Source organism: Gopherus flavomarginatus, chromosome 12, assembly GCF_025201925.1.
Source record: "Gopherus flavomarginatus isolate rGopFla2 chromosome 12, rGopFla2.mat.asm, whole genome shotgun sequence".
Taxonomy (NCBI): domain Eukaryota; kingdom Metazoa; phylum Chordata; order Testudines; family Testudinidae; genus Gopherus; species Gopherus flavomarginatus.
Window position 1 is genome coordinate 25,518,142 of NC_066628.1, and position 22,336 is coordinate 25,540,477.

The 22,336-nt window shown below is 47.2% G+C and overlaps 1 long non-coding RNA gene across 3 annotated transcripts; it reads left to right on the forward strand.

Annotated features, from left to right (window-relative positions):
* The first annotated feature begins 588 nt into the window (after positions 1-588).
* LOC127032623 (uncharacterized) lies at positions 589-19,552 on the forward strand. 3 transcript variants are annotated; one of them, XR_007768841.1, is made up of 4 exons: positions 589-652; positions 1,469-1,621; positions 2,996-5,209; positions 19,061-19,552. It is a non-coding gene; the product is annotated as an uncharacterized LOC127032623 (long non-coding RNA). The 3 variants fall into 3 exon arrangements; XR_007768840.1 differs by having other exon boundaries at positions 1,469-5,209; XR_007768842.1 differs by lacking the exon at positions 1,469-1,621.
* Positions 19,553-22,336: the final 2,784 nt, after the last annotated feature.

Consider the following 22,336-nt stretch of genomic DNA (forward strand, 5'->3'; position numbering starts at 1 on the left):
ATGACATAGGGCTGGGTTTTTAAAGGTATCAGGCACCTACGATGCAGATAAGGGCCCAGTGGGGTGTTCAAAGCAAGCTAGGCACCAGGGGCTAGATCCAAAATAAGATTTAGGTGCCTGGCCACTACTTTCACCTTAGGTGCCTGAATCTGATATTTAGATGCTGCCAATCCACAAACCACTACTCAGTGGCTGCCTAGCTGTGTAGGTGTCTAAAGCCCCTATACACCTAAATTTATGAGGTTGAAATCACCCTGATGCCTAACAATCTGCTACTGGGCATGCTCTCTACTGCCTCAGTCTAGGCAGCCAGACCCCTATTTCATACCTCAGCCCCGGCACGCTCCTCAAATTAAGTGTTCCCTGGCCTGTCTCACATGTGCGGCCCAGTTTGATAGGTCATTGAGCACTGGGTGCTGCAGGCCCAGCAGAAATTGTCTGCAGTCTATGGACAGCAGGACTTTAACTCCAGACAGATGGGACAATGAGTTTCTTCCTGCAGACTCAGTTGGATTGGCAGCAGTCATGGCTCCTCGGGAGAGGAGCTGCCCCTGGATTTCCTTCTCAGCCTGGAGCAACCTGGATGGTCTCAGCCTGGAGCAACACTTGGATGGTCCCCTCCCTGATACAGACTGGAGCTTGCTGAACTGAGGTGAGACTCTAGGCAGTGTTACACTCCTGGGGGCAGGGGTGAGACTCGCATACTCTAGCTAAGAACTAAAGGAACTAAGGCCTGGAGCCACAAAGGGACCTCACAGCACCAAACTTTTAGGCAGCAAGAAAATCCTAGAACCCACAAAGCCTGAGTTAGGCACCCAGGCTCCCTGTACAACGAATGGGGAGAAGGAGATGCCTGAGACTGGGATCCACAAAAACCAGCAAGCTGGGCAGCGCCACACCAAAGCTAGCCAATGGGAAATGCCCATGAGAGGGGTGTGTCCTAAGCCCCACCCCTCTCTGGAACTTAGTCGGGCCTGGAGGAAGATGCTGGGAACCCCTTTCCTGGAGTTAGGTGCTTAGGTTATTCTGCATAAAAACAAGGCACCAGAGGAGGAAGAGGTCATGGTGCTGCTGCCTCACTTACAGTATTTAAAGTACTCAACCAGGATGTGGGAGTCCAGGATTCAATGTCCCCTCTCTCTCTCATGGGGAGAAAAGATCTGAACAAGGGTCTCCCATGTCTCAGGAGAGAGCTCTAAACCCTGAGCTATGAATAGTCTTGGTAAAAGTCACTTGTTATGTTTTTAAATAATTTTGATGGATAACACTGATATTTAATTTTGCAGGTTTTTAAATTTTTTTTGTCAATTTAAATTTTCACAATTTCCTCAGTTCTGGGTTAATAGAGTCCAACAAAATGTACACAGTCCAATGTCCCCACAAAATAAAGGGTCTTCAACCCACCTCTGGTTGCCTGTGAGTGGCACTCCCTTGGCTCAGGGCTTATAATGTTTCTGTTCTCTCCAAGGGAGGGAAAAGGGGTCAGTGTCCCCTCCATGAAAAAAGGTGGTCAATATGGGAGCCCGGACGCTCCCTTGCCACTGGGCACATGGGGTAGCTGCTGCTACCAGAATATCTCCTGCAGTCTGGACTTCTGCACCCTGATCCAGGATCTCCCAAGGTAAGTCTCTCCCCCTTCTGAGCTGTCTGGTTCTGGAAGGTGATTCATCAGTGCAAAGGTAATTCCCCTCACCAACCTGGGGGGCGTGGGTGTGGCTGTGGCTCACTCAGCTCAGTGCAACTGTCAGTCCACTTGTGGAGTCCAGTAATCTGGACATCTTCTCTGTTCTGAAGTCCATCGGCGGGGGGCGGGGGGGATGTTAGGGGAACCCAGGCCTACCCCCTCCACTGGGTTCCAGCTCAGGGCTGTCAAGCTAGGCAAGAAGAGTCAGGGTTTGCTGACTAACTGTGCCCTAAGCTCCTTCCTACCTTCCCTGGGGTCTCTGCAGGCATCCTACCCGCAGCTTCTAGTCTCCTCTAGGCCAGGAGTCTCTCTTCCCTGAATCCTTCTGCAGGAGATGCTGGGGGAGAGGAGCTAGGGCTAGAGTGGGGTAGGCAACCTATGGCACACGTGCTGAAGGCAGCACCCGAGCTGATTTTCAGTGGCACTCACACTGCCTGGGTCCTGGCCACTGGTCCAGGGGGCTCTGCATTTTAATTTAATTTTAAATGAAGCTTCTTAAACATTTTAAAAACCTTATTTACTTTACACACAACAATAATTTAGTTATATATTATAGACTTATAGAAAGAGACCTAAAACCATTAAAATGTATTTACTGGCACGCAAAACCTTAAATTAGAGTGAATAAATGAAGACTTGGCACATCACTTCTGAAAGGTTGCCGACCCCTTAGCTAGACCCTTAGTTCTCCCTGCCCCCAAGGGAGCCTGGAGCAAAGGGAAGTGGGCAGGGCCCTCCATGTAGACTTGCATCCCCAGCTGCTCCAGGTTGTCAATAAGGGACCCAAAGCCTGTCATGACCCTGGCTGGAGCAGGGGTTGGAGCATGGTCCCCTTAAAGGCCCAGGGTCACCACTGAACCAGGAAAAGAACTTGACTCAAGCCTATTTCATTCCCTGCTCTGACTCCCCCTCCCCACAGGGAACACTCCCAACCCTAAACCCCTGCAGCAGCAGATCCTGCAGCCTGTTGGAGCCAGACCACCTACGTCTGGAGTCAGGAAGCTGTGGTCAGAGGTCGCTTACGTCAAATTCAGGGAGAGTGATGGTGAATCTGAGCAAGGCTGTACTCTTCCTTAGGGCTCTGGCTCTCTCCTGGGATACTGTGGAGTTGATGTGCTGTGGGGGAAGGAGGCAGTTCAGGATCAATGGGTAGGCATAGATGCTGGGCAAATGACCCTATCCCCATGGGGCTGAGACATTGTGCCCAGGGAGGAATATCTGATTCATTGATCACAGAGCTTTAGAAGGGAATTGTTGCATCCAGGACAATGCTTATATGCTGCACGTCACAACTTGTCATTGTCTCTCTAGACTGGAAGAACGTTCAGTGTCAGGGCTGGTCCCATCTCTGAACCCAATATTCATGAACAGCTCATCAGGAAGGAGACAGCTGATGGAAGAAAAGATCTGAGGACTGGAGATGCAGGTGGAAACTCTGGTCGAGTTTAGAAGGGGGTTCGAGCAGATGATGGAAGAAAGACATGAGGAGGCTGAAGGGATAAGCTCAGACTTGCAGATGAAAGCAGGACCTAAGAATTCTGAGGAGAGACTACTGGGTGAGGAACGTGGACGGTGGAAGCATGTGACTAAGAGAACCAGGCAGAGGAAAAGACGGGCCAGCGAGGGAGAAATAGAACTCAGGAACAGGTTTGCAGAGTTGGAAAATGAAGAAGGGGCACAGCAGGTGGTCGCTGAAGGAGAGAGGGCAAGGAAAAAGAAGAGCTGCTAGTCCTACAGGAAGAGGGGAGGAGTCAATGGAGACAACACCAAATATGAGCCCCAGGAGGATACGGGAAGGGTTGCGGAGGATTGCAAGGGCGATTAGGAATCGAGAGGACTTGCAGCCAGTGGGAGCAGGGGATAGACCGGAGAATCGCACTGTTACCAGGAAAAGGCAGGTCTACATGACGGGATTCCTTACTGAGAAGAATAGATAGGCCTGTAACTAGAGCTGATCCAGAGAACAGAAGGGTGTGCTGTCTGCCGGGTGCTAAGATACAGGATGTGGACCTGAGGCTGAAAAGGATCCTAGCGGGAGCGAGGAAGAATCCGTTTATTGTCCTTCATGTGAGAACATATGATACGGCTAGATTCTCGCTGGAACGTATCAAGGGAGACTATACCAGACTGGGGAAGACACTTAAGGAAATCGAGGCTCAGGTGATCTTCAGTGGGATTCTGCTGGTTCCTAGAGAAGGGCAACAAAGGTGTGACAAGATTATGGCTATCAATAGATGGCTCAGGCAGTGATGCTATAAGGAGGGCTTTGGGATGTACGGCCACTGGGAAGCATTTATGGACAGAAGACTGTTCTCTCGGGATGGACTTCACCTGAATAAGGAGGGACATAGACTTCTAGGATGGAGGCTCGCCCAACTGATTAAGAGAGCTTTAAACTAGGAATTTGGGGGAGATGGTTGGGAGATGTCCAGGTAATCCCCACGCCAGAATTTAACCTTGAGAGGGAAGAAAACAAAGTAAGAGAGGATACAGCCGTGGACAGAAGAAGTGACCTAAGGAGGAAGGGTAGTGTAGATACCAGTCTAATAGGTGATGCTGGTGGTAGAATGTCTGTGCCCAACCGGGTAAAGAATGTCAGTAAAGACAAACGGCAAAAATTAAGATGTCTGTACACTAATGTGAGGAGCTTAGGTGACAAAATGGAGGAACTAGAGCTACTGGTGCAGGAAGTGAAACCTGATATTATAAGTATAACAGAAACATGGTGGAATAGTAGTCATGACTCGAGTACAGGTATTGAAGGCTGTGTGCTGTTTAGGAAAGACAGAAATAAAGGCAAAGTTGGAGGAGTAGCATTGTATATCAAGGATGAGGTTAACTGTAAAGAAATAAGAAGTGATGGAATGGAAAGACAGAGTATGTCTGGGCAAAAATCACACTGGGAAAGAAAGCTAATAGAGCCTCCCCTGAGATAGTGCTTGGGGTGTGCTACAGACCGCCGGGATCTGATTTGGATATGGATAGAGACCTTTTTAATGTTTTTACTGAAGTAAACACTAATGGGAATTGTGTGATCATGGGAGACTTTAACTTCCCAGATATAGACTGGAGGACAAGTGCTAGTATCAATAATAGGGCTCAGATTTTTCTGGATGTGATAGCTGATGGATTTCTTCACCAAGTAGTTGAAGAACCAACAAGAGGGGATGCCATTTTAGATTTGGTTTTGGTGAGTAGTGAGGACCTCATAGAAGAAATGGTTGACGGGGACAACCTTGGTTCGAGTGATCATGAGCTAATTCAGTTCAAACTAGATGGAAGGATAAACAAAATTAGATCTGGGACTAGGGCTTTTGACTTCAAAAGGGCTAACTTTAAAGAATTAAGGAAATTAGTTAGGGAAGTGGATTGGACTGAAGAACTTGTGGATCTAAAGGCAGAGGAGGCCTGGAATTACTTCAAGTCAAAGTTGCAGAAACCATCATAAGCCTGCATCCCAAGAAAGGGGAAAAAACCATAGGCAGGAGTTGCAGACCAGGCTGGATGAACAAGCATCTCAGAGAGGTCATTAAGAAAAAGCAGAAGGGTGGGATTAGCAAGGAAAGCTACCTTAGTGAGGTCAGAACATGTAGGGATAAAGTGAGAAAGGCTAAAAGCCATGTAGAGTTGGACCTTGCAAAGGGAATTAAAACCAATAGTAAAAGGTTCTATAGCCATATAAATAAGAAGAAAACAAAGAAAGAAGAAGTGGGACCGCTAAACACTGAGGATGGAATGGAGGTTAAGGATAACCTAGGCATGGCCCAATATCTAAATAAATACTTTGCTTCAGTCTTTAATGAGGAGCTTAGGGATAATGGAAGGATGACAAACGGGAATGAGGATATGGAGGTGGATATTACCACATCTGAAGTAGAAGCCAAACTCGAACAGCTTAATGGGACAAAATCAGAGGGCCCAGATAATCTTCACCCAAGAATATTAAAGGAACTGGCATATGAAATTGCAAGCCTATTAGCAAGAATTTTTAATGAATTGGTAAACTCAGGGGTTGTACCGTATGACTGGAGAATTGCTAACATAGTCCTATTTTTAAGAGAGAAGAAAAAAAGAGATCCGAGTAACTATAGGCCTATTAGTTTGACATCAGTAGTATGTAAGGTCTTGGAAAAAATTTTGAAGGAGAAGGTAGTTAAGGACATTGAGGTCAATGGTAATTTGGACAAATTACAACATGGTTTTACAAAAGGTAGATCGTGCCAAACCAACCTGATCTCCTTCTTTGAGAAGGTAACAGATTATTTAGACAAAGGAAATGCAGTAGATCTAATTTACCTCAATTTCAGTAAGGCATTTGACACGGTTCTACATTGGTTAAATTGGAAAAGATGAGGATCAATATGAAAATTGAAAAGTGGATAAGGAGCTGGTTAAAGAGGAGACAACAACGGGTCGTACTGAAGGGTGAACTGTCAGGCTGGAAGGAGGTTACTAGTGGAGTTCCTCAGGAATCAGTTTTGGGACCAATCTTATTTAACCTTTTTATTACTGACCTTGGCACAAAAAGCGGGAATGTGCTAATAAAGTTTGCAGATGACACAAAGCTGGGAGGTATTGCTAACACAGAGAAGGACCAGGATATTATACAGGAAGATCTGGATGACCTTGTAAACTGGAGTAATAGTAATAAGATGAAATTTAATAATGAAAAGTGCAAGGTCATGCATTTAGGGATTACTACTAAGAATTTTAGTTGTAAATTGGGGACACATCAGTTGGAAGTAACAGAGGAGGAGAAGGACCTCGGAGTATTGGTTGATCACAGGATGACTATGAGCCGCCAATGTGATATAGCCGTTAAAAAAGCTAATGCAGTTTTAGGATGCATCAGGCGAGTTATTTCCAGCAAAGATAAGGAGGTTTTAGTAACGTTATATAAGGCACTGGTGAGACCTCATCTGGAATACTGTGTGCAGTTCTTGTCTCTTATGGTTAAGAAGGATGAATTCAAACTGGAACAGGTTCAGAGAGAGGCTACTAGGATGATCCGAGGAATGGAAAACCTGTCCTATGAAAGGACACTCAAAGAGCTTGGCTTGTTTAGCCTAACCAAAAGAAGGTTGAGGGGGGATATGCTTGCTCTTTATAAATATATCAGAGGGATTAATATTAGGGAAGGAGAGGAATTATTTAAGCTTAATACCAGTGTGGAAACAAGAACAAATGGGTATAAACTGGACACTAGGAAGTTTAGAATCGAAATTAGATGAAGGTTTCTAACCATTAGAGGAGTGAAGTTCTGGAACAGCCTTCTAAGGGGAGTAGTGGGGGCAAAAGACATATAAGGCTTTAAGACTAAGCTTGATAAATTTATGGAAGGGATAGCCTAATTTTGGCAATTAATTTTGACAATTGATCTTTGATTATCAGCAGGTAAGTATGCCCAGTGGTCTGCGATGGGATGGGATCTGAGTTACTACAGAGAATTCTTTCCTGGGTGCTGGCTGGTGAGTCTTGCCCACACGCTCAGGATTTAGCTGATCGCCATATTTGGGGTCAGGAAGGAATTTTCTTCCAGGGCAGATTGGCAGAGGCCCTGGAGGTTTTTTGCCTTCCTCTGCAGCATGAGGCATGGGTCAGTTGCTGGAGGATTCTCTGCAGCTTGAGGTCTTCAAACCACAATTTGAAGACTTCAATAACTCAGACATAGGTTCAGGGTTTGTTATAGAAGTGGATGGGTAGGATTCTGTGGCCTGCTTTGTGCAGGAGGTCAGACTAGATGATCATAATGGTCCCTTCTGACCTTTAAGTCTATGAGACACACCCCCTTCCAGGCTCTAAAGTCCTTGGTCAGATGAAGGGAGTGACTGTGAGGATAGTCCCCCCAGAGGAATCTCATTGCCGATAGGACTCCCTTGGGATTCTCCTGTTTCTCTAGGAAGGAGCCTGTGATTTTTGTGCGAGGACTATCTCCTGGATCTCATGAAGGAACGGGGGCATTGAGGTTCTCATTCCCCAAGCCCGTCGGGGCCCTGTAGTTACCACTCAGTAGAACCAGGCAGAGCCCTGGCTTAAAATCCGAGCTTCTTCCCCTGTCCCTGAAGGAGGAAGGGCCCAACACTGCATTGCACTGACTGCCCTGACCAACGATGGCCCAGTGGGGTGTAGACTAGAAGGACAGATTGGAAAATTGATCTTCCAGTCCTCCCCAGTGTTAAGATAAAATTGCCCCCATTCCTCATTATTGAGCTCGCCTCCAAGATGTATTGGAGCCTGTCTGTGTCTGGGAACTCTGCCTGCAGGTTCCCCAGCATGGCATTCAGATGGTCTGCCAAGACCTTGTGCAGAGCCTGCAAAGGAAGGGAGAGCCATGGGTCAGAGTTAGGGAAACGGGGGCCACACCTGCTGCAGGATGGTAAGATGGTCCTCTGTGAAGCACTGGTGAGATCTCAATCACGTATCCTGGCTGCTCTCATTCACGTCCCACTGAAGGCAATTAGCAAGGGTTAATGGCAGGACAACAGCTGGTTCTTCAATCCATACCCTTAGTAGGCCTCTGCGGAGGACCTCATAGGCAGCACAGTATGGAACAGTCCAGCTGCTATGGATGGAAGCTGGGCTGCTGGGCAGAACACGGCATATGGAAGGAAGGAATGCTCCCACAGAGGGGTAATGTAATCATCCCTGGAGGGGAGATTCCAACCATGCAGCCTTTTTCCATCTCTGCCCACTCCACCTCAGTCTCTAGCTCCGGTAAATCAAGGGAGCAGGGGTCAGGGGCCACTTCTTTCCTGGCATGGAAGAGCAGAAGGATGCTCTACCTGGACGTGGGTGGTGTCCTTCTCCGTGCCCATGGTGAAGACACCAAGCAGGGCAGCTCACAGAAGGTGGGTCTCCAGCTCTGAATCCAAGTCAGGTTTCATCATGTTGGCGAGAGAGAGGAGCCAGTATTAGATCATGCAGTGACAGCATGGGCATGAAACTGCAGAGAAAAAGGCACATATGGTGAGAATGGAAATGGAGGCACTGAGCCAGGGAATGACAAAGCCAAGGCCTCACAGACAGTCAATGGCAGAGTTGGAATAATGCCTGTTCCCTGGATCCTGCTGCTCCTTCTGTACATAGGCACCAACTCTGTGGTTACTCCAGGGCTCAACCACCCACAGAAAAATAATAGGGAGTGGTCAGCACCCACTAGCCACATTGTTTCCGCAGCCCCAGAGCTGTCCACTGATCAGCTGCTGGGTGGCCCCCAAAGCTGGCTGCCGAACAGCTGTTCGGTGGCTCCAGGGCTGGCCACCAATCAGCTGTTCAGCTGACCCTAGGGCTGGCCGTGGATCAGTGAGTAGCTGGCAGGAGGCACTCCGAGGGGGTGGAGAGGAATGAGTGGTCGGGGCCTCAGGGGAGGGGGTGGAGTGAGGACAGGAACAGGCGGAGTGAGGGCAGGGCCTCAGGGGATGAGGCTGAACAGGAGTGGGGACTCGGAGTGGAGCACCCACTGGGAAAAATAAAATCAGCATCTGTGCTCCTGAATATGACCCCAGGAGGGAGCCTCTCACCAAGGACATTGTAACATTACTAGAGTTAAAATAATAGCCCAGCCATGGGTGGCACGTGAACTGCCTGCTGCAGGAGGCTAGCCCCCTGCCCTGCCCATTCTGCCTGTGGCCCCATCCCCGGCTAGAGCCCTGAGCCCCCCACCGGATCTGCCAGCCTCTGCCCCAGGCTAGTGCCCCCATCCCCAGAGCACCGAGAGGGCAGGCTGCGCGGCCTCAGTCTCCCCAGCCCCGGAGCACTGAGAGGGCGGGCTGGACGGCCCCAGTCTCCCCAGCCCCGGAGCACCAAGAGGGCGGTCTGGACGACCGCAGTGTCCCGAGCCCTGGAAGGGCGGGCTGTGCTGCCCCAGTCTCCCCAGCCCTGGAGCCCCAGGATGGCGGGCTGGAGGGCCCCAGTCTCCCCAGCCCTGGAGCTCTGGGAGGGTGGGCTGCATGGCCCCAGACTCCCCAGCCCCGGAGCGCTGGGAGGGAGGGCTGCGTGGCCCCAGTCTCCCCAGCCCCTGTGCACGGAGTGTGGGCAGGGCCACACCTGGCTGTTTAGAGAGGCACAGCCTCCCCTGGCCTATAGTACCCATTGCCCATCAGCCCAGCCAGGAGAGAGCGAATATTCCTGCCATCTCCATCAGAGGAGCCACTTGGGAGGTGGCCTGGGAGTGGGAAAGGCAGTGACTCCCAGCCCTAAGTCTGAGCAGTTAGGGGAGCCAGGACGGAAGGTCTTGGTACTTGAGGCTGTGCCCAGTGATCGGGCAATTGGCAAGGATGGCACTGGGTACAGAGTTACTGGGCAGCTCTTCAGTCAGCTCCTGTGAGCCCCAAAGGAGTGTGTGAGAGTCAGGCCCCACTGACACTTCCCAGCAAGGAGGAGATTACACTGTGCCCCATACAGCCACCAGGATCACACACACACACTGCCTCCCCTCCTCCAATTCCTTCCTGCCCATCAAAAGTGGCCCCTTCCAAGGATTCCCTCCCAGCTTGGTTCCCCTTCCCCTTATTCCCTCCTACCTTTCCAAACTGCCTCCCATCCAACACCATCCCAACTACTGAGCTGGGACCAGAGGCGATGCATGGCGGGGCATGTGGGGTCGTGTCCCCCAGATTGACCTGCTGGAGGGAAGGGAGAGGTTCTCTGTCATCCCACTGCACCTGCCCCCGGCACACTCAGCCCTGTCCCTGGCATCTGGGCCTGGGCATGGTGTGGAGGAAACAGGACCAGCTGCTTCTCACGCCGACCACTGAGGGTCACTGCTCTGGGCAGTGCAGGAGCTGTCTGAGAGAGCCTGGCTGGGGAGGCAGCGGCCCACGCCAGCCCAAGCCTGGCTGCTGGGGACAGGGCCCGAGGGAGCCAGAGCCCCCTGTCCCCCCAGCACGTTTCCAGCTTGCTCGCTGCCTATCTCCAGCAGCCGGGCCCAGGCAGGGAGTGGGCTGCCACCTCCAGGGTCTCTCAGACAGCTGCTGCACTGCACAAAGCAGCAACCCAGAGCAGCCAGTGTGAGCCGCATGAGAAGCAACAGCTCCCTCCCCTTCCCCACCCAGGTGCCAAGGAGAGCAGCCAAATGTGCCGGGGGGCGGGCAGCAGAAGAAAGACTGAGCCCCCTCACCTCCCCGCAGGTAAGATTGGATGGTAGGACATGGCAGCCCCAGGCTGCACACAGGGCAGGGGTGGGGGGGCACTGAAAAAAGGAGAGGTGGGCATGTGTCCTCCCCTTCAGATTGTGACCCCACAACTATGGGGAGGCACGAGTCAACTGTGCCGCAGCCTCAGCTGTCCTTCCAGTCCACAATTCCCGCACTGCCCACTAATGACACTGGTCTACAATTTTTGAGAAGTCGTCTGCTTCAGAGATAAAATGTGATATTTATTATGTATTTTGATGTGCTGAATTCAAATATGACAATTAAAACAACTGATTGGCTACTGTTTCTAAGATAATAAGTTTTTACATTTTATGTCTATGTATATTGTGTAGATAGTAGTTTTAATCATAAATTGTAAATCTAGGTCTTTTCATGTGTTTATGGTTGCTTTACATGATAATATTTCACCTGTCCTGTTTATGTAACACTTTAAAAATCAGCAAAAGGGTTATATAAATAAAATTTATTATGAAACAAAAGGCAAAACCCTATTATGTACATAGTTTAGTCCTATTCAGTGTCTACTCGGCGCTTCTTGGCTTGTCTCTTGTATTCATTAAATGGAGCATCTCTTGTCACTGTCCAGCAATAGTCTGCAAGCATTGATGGGCTCCATTTGCCCTGATAGCCTGCCAGGAGATTCCACTCCACTGCTGTAGTCTGGAGCCCAACAGCTCTGCCTTACTCTTGGGTAGTTCAAAATCCCTGACAAGGTCATTCAGTTCACCTTGTGTTATGAGGTGTAGTTCAGAGGAGGAGGATGGGAGAAAATGTGGGTCCTGTGACATTGATGGTTCAGGACCAGAAGTTTCATCCTCTTCCTCTTCCTCATCTGACTCAAGTGAGAATGATTCTGGTGCATCAGGAACCAGCAGTCCTTCTCCGTGGGGTACTGGGCGTATAGCTGATGGAATGTTTGGATAATGCACAGTCCACTTTTTCTTCTTTGACACACCTTTCCCAACTGGAGGCACCATGCAGAAGTAAGAATTGCTGGTATGATCTGTTGGCTCTCTCCAAATCATTGGCACTGCAAAAGGCATAGATTTCCTTTTCCTGTTCAACCACTGGCAAAGATTTGTTGCACAAGTGTTGCAGCATATGTGTGGGGCTCACCTCTTGTCCTGATCTCCAATTTTACTGCCAAAATAAAGGTGATAGGCTTTCTTAACCATAGTGGTTATACTGCGCTTTTGTGATGCAAAAGTCACTTCACCACAAACATAGCAGAAGTTATCTGCACTGTTCACACAAGTACAAGACATCTCTGCTCACTTTGGCTAAACAGAAATGTGTCCCTTTGCAAAATCAAACACCGACAAATAAGAGAGCATGACACTGTATGATTTCTAGAGCTGATATAGGGCAATTTGTTCAGCAGAGTGATGTAAGCTTCGTTATGATTGCATCATCCATGACTTCTAGGAATAACATGATGCAATCCATATCATGTATGACGCAATACTAACTTCAGATTGCATCATTCATTGTTTTGCCTAAAAAGCAAGTACTGTCCAAACCCAGTCATAGATTTATTCATAGATCCAGTCAAAGATGTATTTTAGTCATTTCTGGTTTAAATTGAGATCCCTTCCCTTTATAACTCACTTATCCTCCACCATTCCCAAGTCAAGGGTCGTATATACTGACTCAATAGTGTATCTTGAAAACTAGAGCCAATCAACAATTTTAAGCATCCTTTTCATTCTCAGTGACCCAGAATTAGTAAAGGTGGACTACATTTATTTCAGAAGCATTTTGGCTGTAGAGCAATGTGACCAGTCTCAGAATTTCTCCATTGTCTTCTCCCCAATCCTCAGCCCCAGCAATCCCTGCCCTCTGCAGCTTCCTCCAGCACCATTCCTTCCCCATCCATTGGCTCAAGGGAGGCCCCTGCCCGTCCCATGTCTTTCTTCTCCCTCCAGCTGCTGGGCATCTTGTCTCACTCACCACAATCCTCTCCACCACAGCTGCTTTGGAGCAGGTGGACTCCAGCATGTCTTGCCCCATCTGCTATGCAGTGAGGAGAGACTTTGAGCTAGAAAATTCGATAAGATGCTTCAGTCTGTGCTAAGTAGTTGCTGTTCTTAACCATTTTAAAGTAATAAAACACAAATGCAATAGAGTATTTCAGATAGTAGATTATGTCATAATCTGATATAACTCAATGTGATAGGACACCTGACATTATGCACTGCTGCTCCTACTGACCCTCTCAAATGGATCCTTCCAGCTCACCATTCTCCACCCACCATGAGGTAGGCAGGAGAGGATTGTTTTCCTTATCTGGGACAGGGAGAAACTCAGGCTGAGAAAGCTGAATCGACTTGTCTTAGGTCACACAACCAGTCAGTGGCAGAGTTAGGAACAGGACTCAGGAGTTCTGACTTTCAAACTAACCATCACATCTTGAATTTCATACATTGACTGATCAAAACAAAGTGCTCTCAAATGAGCTATGACCCATAGTAATTATTCAGCATGTATTCTAGAAGACCTAGAACAATACAGAGAATCATGAACTGCTCAGAGACAATTATTGGGGAGAAGCAGCAAGACTAATGCAATATGTGATCAGTTGTGACTTATTTGTCTGGTCTGAAAAGAGAACAAAACAATCTGAGATTCCTCCCTGTCAATAGCCCTCTGCTTGGCCAATCAGCATTGAGACTCTGAGAGGTGGGAGGCTGAGGGGTCTCGCTGGATGTCCCAAAGGATGGCTCAGGTCACCACCAGAGGGGAACACACTCAGAGCACTATTCCAGCCCACATCTTTGTGAGGGCCTCCCACAATATCAACCCCCCTCCCCCCCTCACACCACTCCTTGGTGAAGGGAGGGAAGCAGGGAAAATGGAAAAAAGCAAGAGAAGAAGAGGAAGGAGAGAGAGAAAGAGGAAAAGGGAAACAAAAAGGACAAACTCCAATGTCCCTAATGATTCTAAGGGGCAAAGTCCTAGGTAGGAAATCAAATTCTGCCACCTTAACCTAGCGTTTTTGTGGGATGGATCAGACTGAACAGGTTCCAAATCTCTCTACAGTCCTGTATTGTAGACGGGCCCCAACTGTGTCTCAGTTTCCCACTCTGTAAAATAGGGATAATAAAACCTTCATTATCTCTATTTTATAGTTGGGAAAACAGAGGCACACAGAGGTGAAGAGACTTGCTCATGGTCACAAAACCAGGAATAGAAGATGACTGGTCTTCAGATTGCCAGTCCTGAGCATTAACTCTGATTATCCTAGTCTCTCTGCTCTAACTTAAATCACAGCCCAGCTAAAAATTTTATTCTTCTCCATGTCCCTAAATGCAAGATGGGAACCGATCGGTTAGCATATGTAGTTAGTACATATTGTAAGGGACCATTCAAGGTAGAGTGGCTACAATTACAGTGCATGGACTCTGGGACAGGCAGCTGTGTTCCTTCCTTTAGCCAGAGGGGAAGGTTTAACCCCTGCATATGGACTTTACTTGGCCCGTCACAGATTCAAACATGATTTGTTGGTGCTCCACTTCATAAAATCTCCCAACAAGCCTGTCTGAATGGTCTCTCATCATTGGCAGTGCAAATAAGAGGCTTGGGGAGGCTAAGTCTCCCCAAAATAAAAGAGGCTGGCCATGCAGGGGGCAAATGCTGGATGCAGTGCAGGTCACTTCCCCTTGGAAGGGTGCCAGCCAGTGGCCTTTGTACCCTGAGAGCAGGAGCATCGGAAGCTCCCTAGAATGGGGGGGGCACCATCACCTGGACCGTGGCCTTGCCCATGCTCCAGTTCTTCCCCCAAGACCCCATCCCCACTGTGCCTCTGCCCCCAAGGCTCTGCCCTCACTCCACCTCTTCCCACCACCACCCACCTCTTCTCCCAAGGCCCTGCCCTCACTCTACCTCAGCCAGGTGGTCATGGCCCCATCACTTTTTTCCTGGCTTAAGGGCGAGCAATGGGGGAGAGGGTAGGGGCAGAGATGAGTGAGCAGTGGGCGGGGCCTTGGGGGAAGAGGCAGAGCAAGGATCAGAAGAGGCGGACCGAGGGCCAGGCCTTGGGGGAGAAAGGCAGAGTAGGGGAAGGGTCTCTGGGCAGAGCAGGGGAGCTTCCTGTGCTTCAGTGCACAAAGGCGGCGGGCTGGCACTCCTCCAAACGAAGTTGATCAGCACTGCGCTGGGCATTTGCCCCCTGCATTGGCAGCCTTTTTTATTTTGGGGAAACAGGCTCCCCAAGCATCTTATACATGCTGCCCATGGTCTCTCTTACCTTCCCTCCAAGAGGTGCCCGCCCTGGGAGCAGGGGGTGGGGCCTGGAAAGGGGGGCCCCAATCTGGGGTCTCTGCACTGGGAGAGGCTCCTGGGAGCAGGGGGAATATTACTGCTCGAGATCCACCTCTCCCGGCTGCAGCCAGGGCTCTGGAGTCCCAGCAGCAGCCGCCAGGGCTCAGGGATCTGGCAAGGAGAGCAGGCTCCCCACAGCATCCCAGAGTCACTGCAGGGTGAGCAATTCACTTCCTGTTGCCTGGACTTAGTGACCCCAGCGATCGCTCCCAGAGTTGCATCCCAGCTGCTCCTGGGTTCTAGTGATCAAGCGATTGCACTGCAGCCCCCTGCCCCAGACCCTGCCTCCTGGGGCACCACAGACCCTAGGCAGGGGCAGCTTGTCTCAGCATTAAGGGAGCATCGTGCTTAGAAGCCACTGTGTCAATGATGGGCATAAGAGAGACATCCAGATACCAGGCAAGGAGGAAAAGGGGATTTTTTATGGAGACTGGGGTTTGTTCCAGAGAGTCCCCAGTATCAATGGGGACAAGGGGTGATGGCTCCTGATCCTAGTGAGGCAGCCCAGAGATACAGAGAATACGTTTCTCAGTGACACAGAGTTTGTATGTGAGTCACTGTGGTAACAGATGGGCACAGGGAGCAGTTAGTCAGAGACAGTCTTTTGTGTCCACACCAGGCTCACTGGCTACTAGCCCTGGACCTGAGTTACAAGTTCTGCTCCCCTAACTCGGGACATGGAGCTGTCAGTGCTTGGCCACCAGCACCAGGTTCCTCGGGGTATTCGCAGGGCTGCATTAACCCATCCCTGGGCTCTAGGCAACCCCCCACCATGTCTGCCCCCTGCCAGTCCCCCTCTGCCCCCCTCCTGGCTCCTTTCCCCATGTGGGCACTGACAGCAGCTTCCCATGCTGCACCTGAATGTTGATGGTGAAGCACCAGCTGGTCTGGTTCCAGGACTGCTGCTCTGTGCACTCTGCATAGGCCCCAGTGTCCCATCCCCATTGTGATGGTAGAGGAAGGGAGCTGAGTGAGTGGCATTGTGCCATGGGGTTACAATACCAAATTTGGCCTTCTCTCCCTCCCCCCAGCAAAACGTGGCACAGGCTTGGAACAAAGCTGAGTGGGCAGTGGGGCAGCCAGATGTGAGACAGGCCAGGGAAAACTTAGATTGAGAAGCACCTGAGGGATTTAGGCATCTGGGGGTTTTCACAGCAGAAATTTAGGTGAATAGGATCCTTAGACACCTTCAAAGTTAGGCACAGCTGGCGGGGGAAGGAAGGAGGGGTTAGAATATAGATATTCAAGCCTACCTGTAAAAGCCTATATACTTTAAGAACTTAGCTGTATTTTTATCACTTTGCTAGTTACAAGGGTATAAAACCAAAGATTCAAAATCACAGTCTGCCTGTGTATGGGCCTCCTCTCATTAGGATTGTCTGAGGCCTTGTTCTTAGGCTAAGGCCTTCGGCTAAGCAGCAGGGGCAGCCATAAGTTGGGAAGCGAAGGATCACATCCTCACATTCCAAACCAGTCACATTGAAATAAGGTGGTATTAGGCTGTTAGGAAGATGATCCTGTCCTCATAGTGCCCATCATCACTAGATAAAGAAACAGATCTTATGATGGTTAAAGAAAACTAGTTTAATAGCATCCTGTCTTGCAAGAAATCACTTATCAATGGTTGTGGTTGTGAAACGCTCATTTCTGTATTGTTTTATCTTTATGGTCCCCACTTTTCTATTGTTAATCTGTCTGGTTCTCTAATTGTTTCTGTCTGCTGTATAATTAATTTTGCTAAGTGTAAGTTAATTAGCATAGTGGGATATAATTGGTTAGAGAATTATGGTACAATATGTTAGGATTGGTTAGTTAAATTTTAGTAAAATGATTTGTTAAGGTATAGCTGAGAATATTATTATATAAACTGAGGTCAAACAGGAAATGGGGGGAAGGAAAATTGGAATGATGTTTGTTAAGGGGGGAACGAGAACAGAAAGTAGAGAATGGGAAACAGAGACACAGGCAAGACTCTGCAGCATCAGAGCTGGGAAGAGGGACACGGGGTAAATGCTCTGCAGCATCAGAGCTGGGAAGGGGGACATGGGGTAAATGCTCTGTGGCACCAGCTGGGAACGGAACACTGGGGAACAGACTCTATCGGCATATAGAGATAAGCCCGACTGGTGTGAATGGCTTAAAAATATGCTTTCTTGGAAACAAACCTCAATAAACATTGCATTGTCTATGCTTTAGACTTCTGATCTGCTTTCTGTCTATGTAACAAGAACCGGGGGAGAGGGTGAAGGGAAAGCCCCTAACAGAGGGTTTGAGTATCAGTGTCATTTAAATGTCAGATTCAGGTACCTCATGAAAGTAGCAGCTGGGCATCTAAATCTTTTTGGGGCTCTAGCCCCTGGTGCCTAACCTGCTTTGGAAATCCCACTAGACCTCCATTTGGTTCATCAGGTGCCTAATATCTTTACAAATCCAACCCTAAGTCATTTTTGAAAAAATGCTTTTGAAAAACTAATGGGCTTTAAAAATCAGTTTAATATAATCTGGGTCTATAAGCACTAAAATACCTTCATCAGAACATATGGGGCTTTGAATGGTATCACTCCATGGCAGCATCTGACAGTCGGTGCTAAATGACTGAACAGACCCATTGTTAATGATTATTGCTAAAGCCAGTAGCAGATGGACTTTTCTCAGAAAATGTGTTCAGCACTCTAGGAGCAAGTGCTGTAATTGTGGAGAACAATCTGTGTTTGTCACACACAACTGGAACTCATTTGCAAACTAGATACCACCTAGATTAAGAGAGCTTTAAACTAGAAGTTGGGGGAGACGGTTGAGAGATGTCCAGGTAATCTCCACGCTGGAATTCAACATTGAGAGGGAAGAAAACAAAGTAAGAGAAGATGCAGCCATGGGCAGGAGAATGGACATAAGGAGGAAAGGTAGTATAGATACCAGTCTAATTGGTAATACTGGTGGTAGAATGTCTGTGCCTAACTGGGTAAAGAATATCAGTGAAACCAAATCGTAAAAATTAAATGTTTGTACACTAATGCGAGGAGCCTAGGTAACAAAATGGAGGAATTAGAGCTTCTGGTACAGGAAGTGAAACCGGATATTATGAGTATAACAGAAACATGGTGGAACAGTAGTCATGACTAGAGTACAGGTATTGAAGGCTATGTGCTGTTTAGGAAAAACAGAAATAAAGGCAAAGGTGGAGGAGTAGCATTGTATATCAATGATGAGGTTAACTGTAAAGAAATAAGAAGTGATGGAATGGATAAGACAGAGTCTGTCTGGGCAAAAATCACATTGGGAAAGAAAGCTACTAGAGCCTCCCCTGAGATAGTGCTTGGGTGTGCTATAGACCGCCAGGATCTGAATTGGATATGGATAGAGACCTCTTTAATGTTTTTAATGAAGTAAACACTAATGGGAATTGTGTGATCATGGGAGACTTTAACTTCCCAGATATAGACTAGAGGACAAGTGCTAGTAACAATAATAGGGCTCAGATTTTTCTGGATGTGATAGCTGATGGATTTCTTCACCAAGTAGTTGAAGAACCAACAAGAGGGGATGCCATTTTAGATTTGGTTTTGGTGAATAGTGAGGACCTCATAGAAGAAATGGTTGACGGTGACAACCTTGGTTCGAGTGATCATGAGCTAATTCAGGTCAAACTAGATGGAAGGATAAACAAAATTAGATCTGGGACTAGGGCTTTTGACTTCAAAAGGGCTAACTTTAAAGAATTAAGGAAATTAGTTAGGGAAGTGGATTGGACTGAAGAACTTGTGGATCTAAAGGCAGAGGAGGCCTGGAATTACTTCAAGTCAAAGTTGCAGAAACCATCATAAGCCTGCATCCCAAAAAAGGGGAAAAAATCATAGGCAGGAGTTGTAGACCAAGCTGGATGAACAAGCATCTCAGAGAGGTGATTAAGAAAAAGCAGAAAGCCTACAAGGAGTGGAAGATGGGAGGGATTAGCAAGGAAAGCTACCTTAGTGAGGTCAGAACATGTAGGGATAAAGTGAGAAAGGCCAAAAGCCATGGAGAGTTGGACCTTACAAAGGGAATTAAAACCAATAGTAAAAGGTTCTATAGCCATATAAATAAGAAGAAAACAAAGAAAGAAGAAGTGGGACCGCTAAACACTGAGGATGGAATGGAAATTAAGGTTAACCTAGGCATGGCCCAATATCTAAACAAATACTTTGCCTCAGTCTTTAATGAGGAGCTTAGGGATAATGGTAGGATGACAAATGGGAATGAGGCTATGGAGGTAGATATTACCACATCCGAGGTAGAAGTCAAACTCGAACAGCTTAATGGGACGAAATCGGAGGGTCCAGATAATCTTCATCCAAGAATATTAAAGGAACTGGCATATGAAATTGCAAGCCCATTAGCAAAAATTTTTAATGAATCAGTAAATTCAGAGGTAGTACCATATGACTAGAGAATTGCTAACATAGTTCCTATTTTTAAGAAAGGGAAAAAAAGCGATCCGAGTAACTATAGACCTGTTAGTTTGACATCTGTAGTATGTAAGGTCTTGGAAAAAATTTTGAAGGAGAAAGTAATTAAGGACATTGAGGTCAATGGTAATTGGGACAAAATACAACATGGTTTTACAAAAGGTAGATCATGCCAAACCAACCTGATCTCCTTCTTTGAGAAGGTAACAGATTTTTTAGACAAAGAAAATGCAGTGGATCTAATTTACCTCAATTTCAATAAGGCATTTGATACAGTTCCACGTGGGGAATTATTAGTTAAATTGGAAAAGATGGGGATCAATATGAAAATTGAAAGGTGGATAAGGAACTGGTTAAAGGGGAGACTACAACGGGTAGTACTGAAGGGTGAACTGTCAGGCTGGAAGGAGATTACTAGTGGAGTTCCTCAGGGATCAGTTTTGGGACCAATCTTATTTAATCTTTTTATTATTGACCTTGGCACAAAAAGTGGGAATGTGCTAATAAAGTTTGTGGATGACACAAAGCTGGGAGGTATTGCTAACACAGAGAAGGACCGGGATATCCTACAGGAAGATCTGGATGACCTTGTAAACTGGAGTAATAGTAATAGGATGAAATTTAATAGTGAAAAGTGCAAGGTCATGCATTTAGGGAATAAAAACAAGAATTTTAGTTATAAATTGGGGACACATCAGTTGGAAGTAACAGAGGAGGAGAAGGACCTCGGAGTATTGGTTTATCACAGGATGACTATGAGCCGCCAATGTGATATGGCTGTTAAAAAAGCTAATGTGGTTTTAGGATGCATCAGACGAGGTATTTCCAGCAAAGATAAGGAGGTGTTAGTACCATTATACAAGGCACTGGTGAGACCTCATCTGGAATACTGTGTGCAGTTCTGGTCTCCCATGTTTAAGAAGGATGAATTTAAACTGGAACAGGTTCAGAGACAGGCTACTAGGATGATCTGAGGAATGGAAAACCTATCTTATGAAAGGACACTCAACGAGCTTGGCTTGTTTAGCCTAACCAAAAGAAGGTTGAGGGGGGATATGATTGCTCTTTATGAATATATCAGAGGGATAAATATCAGGGAGGAAGAGGAATTATTTAAGCTTAATACCAATGTGGACACAAGAACAAATGGATATAAACTGGACACTAGGAAGTTTAGACTTGAAATTAGACAAAGGTTTCTAACCATTAGAGGAGTGAATTCTGGAACAGCCTTCCAAGGGGAGTAGTGGAGGCAAAAGACATATCTGGCTTTGACTAAGCTTGATAAGTTTATGGAGGGGATGGTATGATGGGATAGCCTAATTTTGGCAATTAATTTGGCAACTGATCTTTGATTATCAGCAGGTAAGTATGCCCAGTGGTCTGTGATGGGATGTTAGATGGGTTGGGATCTGAGTTACTACAGAGAATTCTTTCCTGGGTGCTGGCTGGTGAGTCTTGCCCACATGCTCTGGGTTTAACTGATTGCTATATTTGGGGTTGGGAAGGAATTTTCCTCCAGGGCAGATTGGCAAAGGCCCTGGAGGTTTTTCGCCTTCCTCTGCAGCGTGGGGCATGGGTCACTTGCTGGAGGATTCTCTGCAGCTTGAGGTCTTCAAATCACAATTTGAGGACTTCAATAATTCAGACATAGGTTAGGGGTTTGTTATAGGAGTGGGTGGGTGAGACTCTGTGGCCTGCATTGTGCAGGTCAGACTAGATGATCAAAATGGTCTCTTCTGACCTTAAAGTCTATGAGTCTGTGATTAGGCCTGAATAAAGACTGGGAGTGGTTGAGTCATTACAAAACCTAAACTTAATTTCCCCAGTACTAATTTCTCCCTACTGTTACTCACACCTTCTTGTCAACTGTTTGTAATGGGCCACTCTCTTACCACTTCAAAAGTTATTTTTCCTCCTTTGGTATCCTGCTGTTCATTGTTTTATCTCATTAGACCGACCTAATACTTGGTAAAGCAACCCCTCTCCTTTCATGTATTTATACCTGCTCCTGTATCTTTTACTTCATACATCTGATGAAGTGGGATCTAGCCCACAAAAGCTTATGCCCAAAAAATTTGTTAGTCTCTAAGGTGCCACGAGGACTTCTTGGGTTTTTTTGCTAATACAGACTAACATGGCTACCACTGAAACCTGACAACAGAAGTTGAATACCTGCTTTAGGTGCAGAGCCTCATTCTGTCAGCAATCGGGAGGTGCTGCCCCCTCCCCTCATCATTCCTATTGGGATATGATGAGGGGAGAGGTTTGTCCCATTTACCTGTTAAGTCTTCTAAAGTAGCGCTTTAGATTTCAGGGTCACTCCTTTATAAAATCATTACGTTGGCTATTCTGCATATTGAGAATGTAAACTCTTTTCCTTGGGAGCTGTCTCTCACAATGGGTATATACAGTACTCAGCACAATATAGACTTTGTCTTCTGTGGAGCTTCTGGCTGCTGCTCTATTACAAATAACCATCGTGTTCACTAAGAGACAAATTATTTTGTAACCAGAGAAGAATGAATTTGAGGAAAGTTGTGGTATGACGAACAGGCCGAGTATCAACAGAGAGATTCCCAAACCTAGCAATCTATACTTCCAGTCCTGCAAAATCTTAGTCATGTTTAATTGTAATACTGCCAATAACCCCACTGATTTAAATGGGTCTGAGCTAGAATTAGGCAGGTGGTAAGGTTGAAAGAGGTGGGGTCTTGGTCAGAAACACAGCT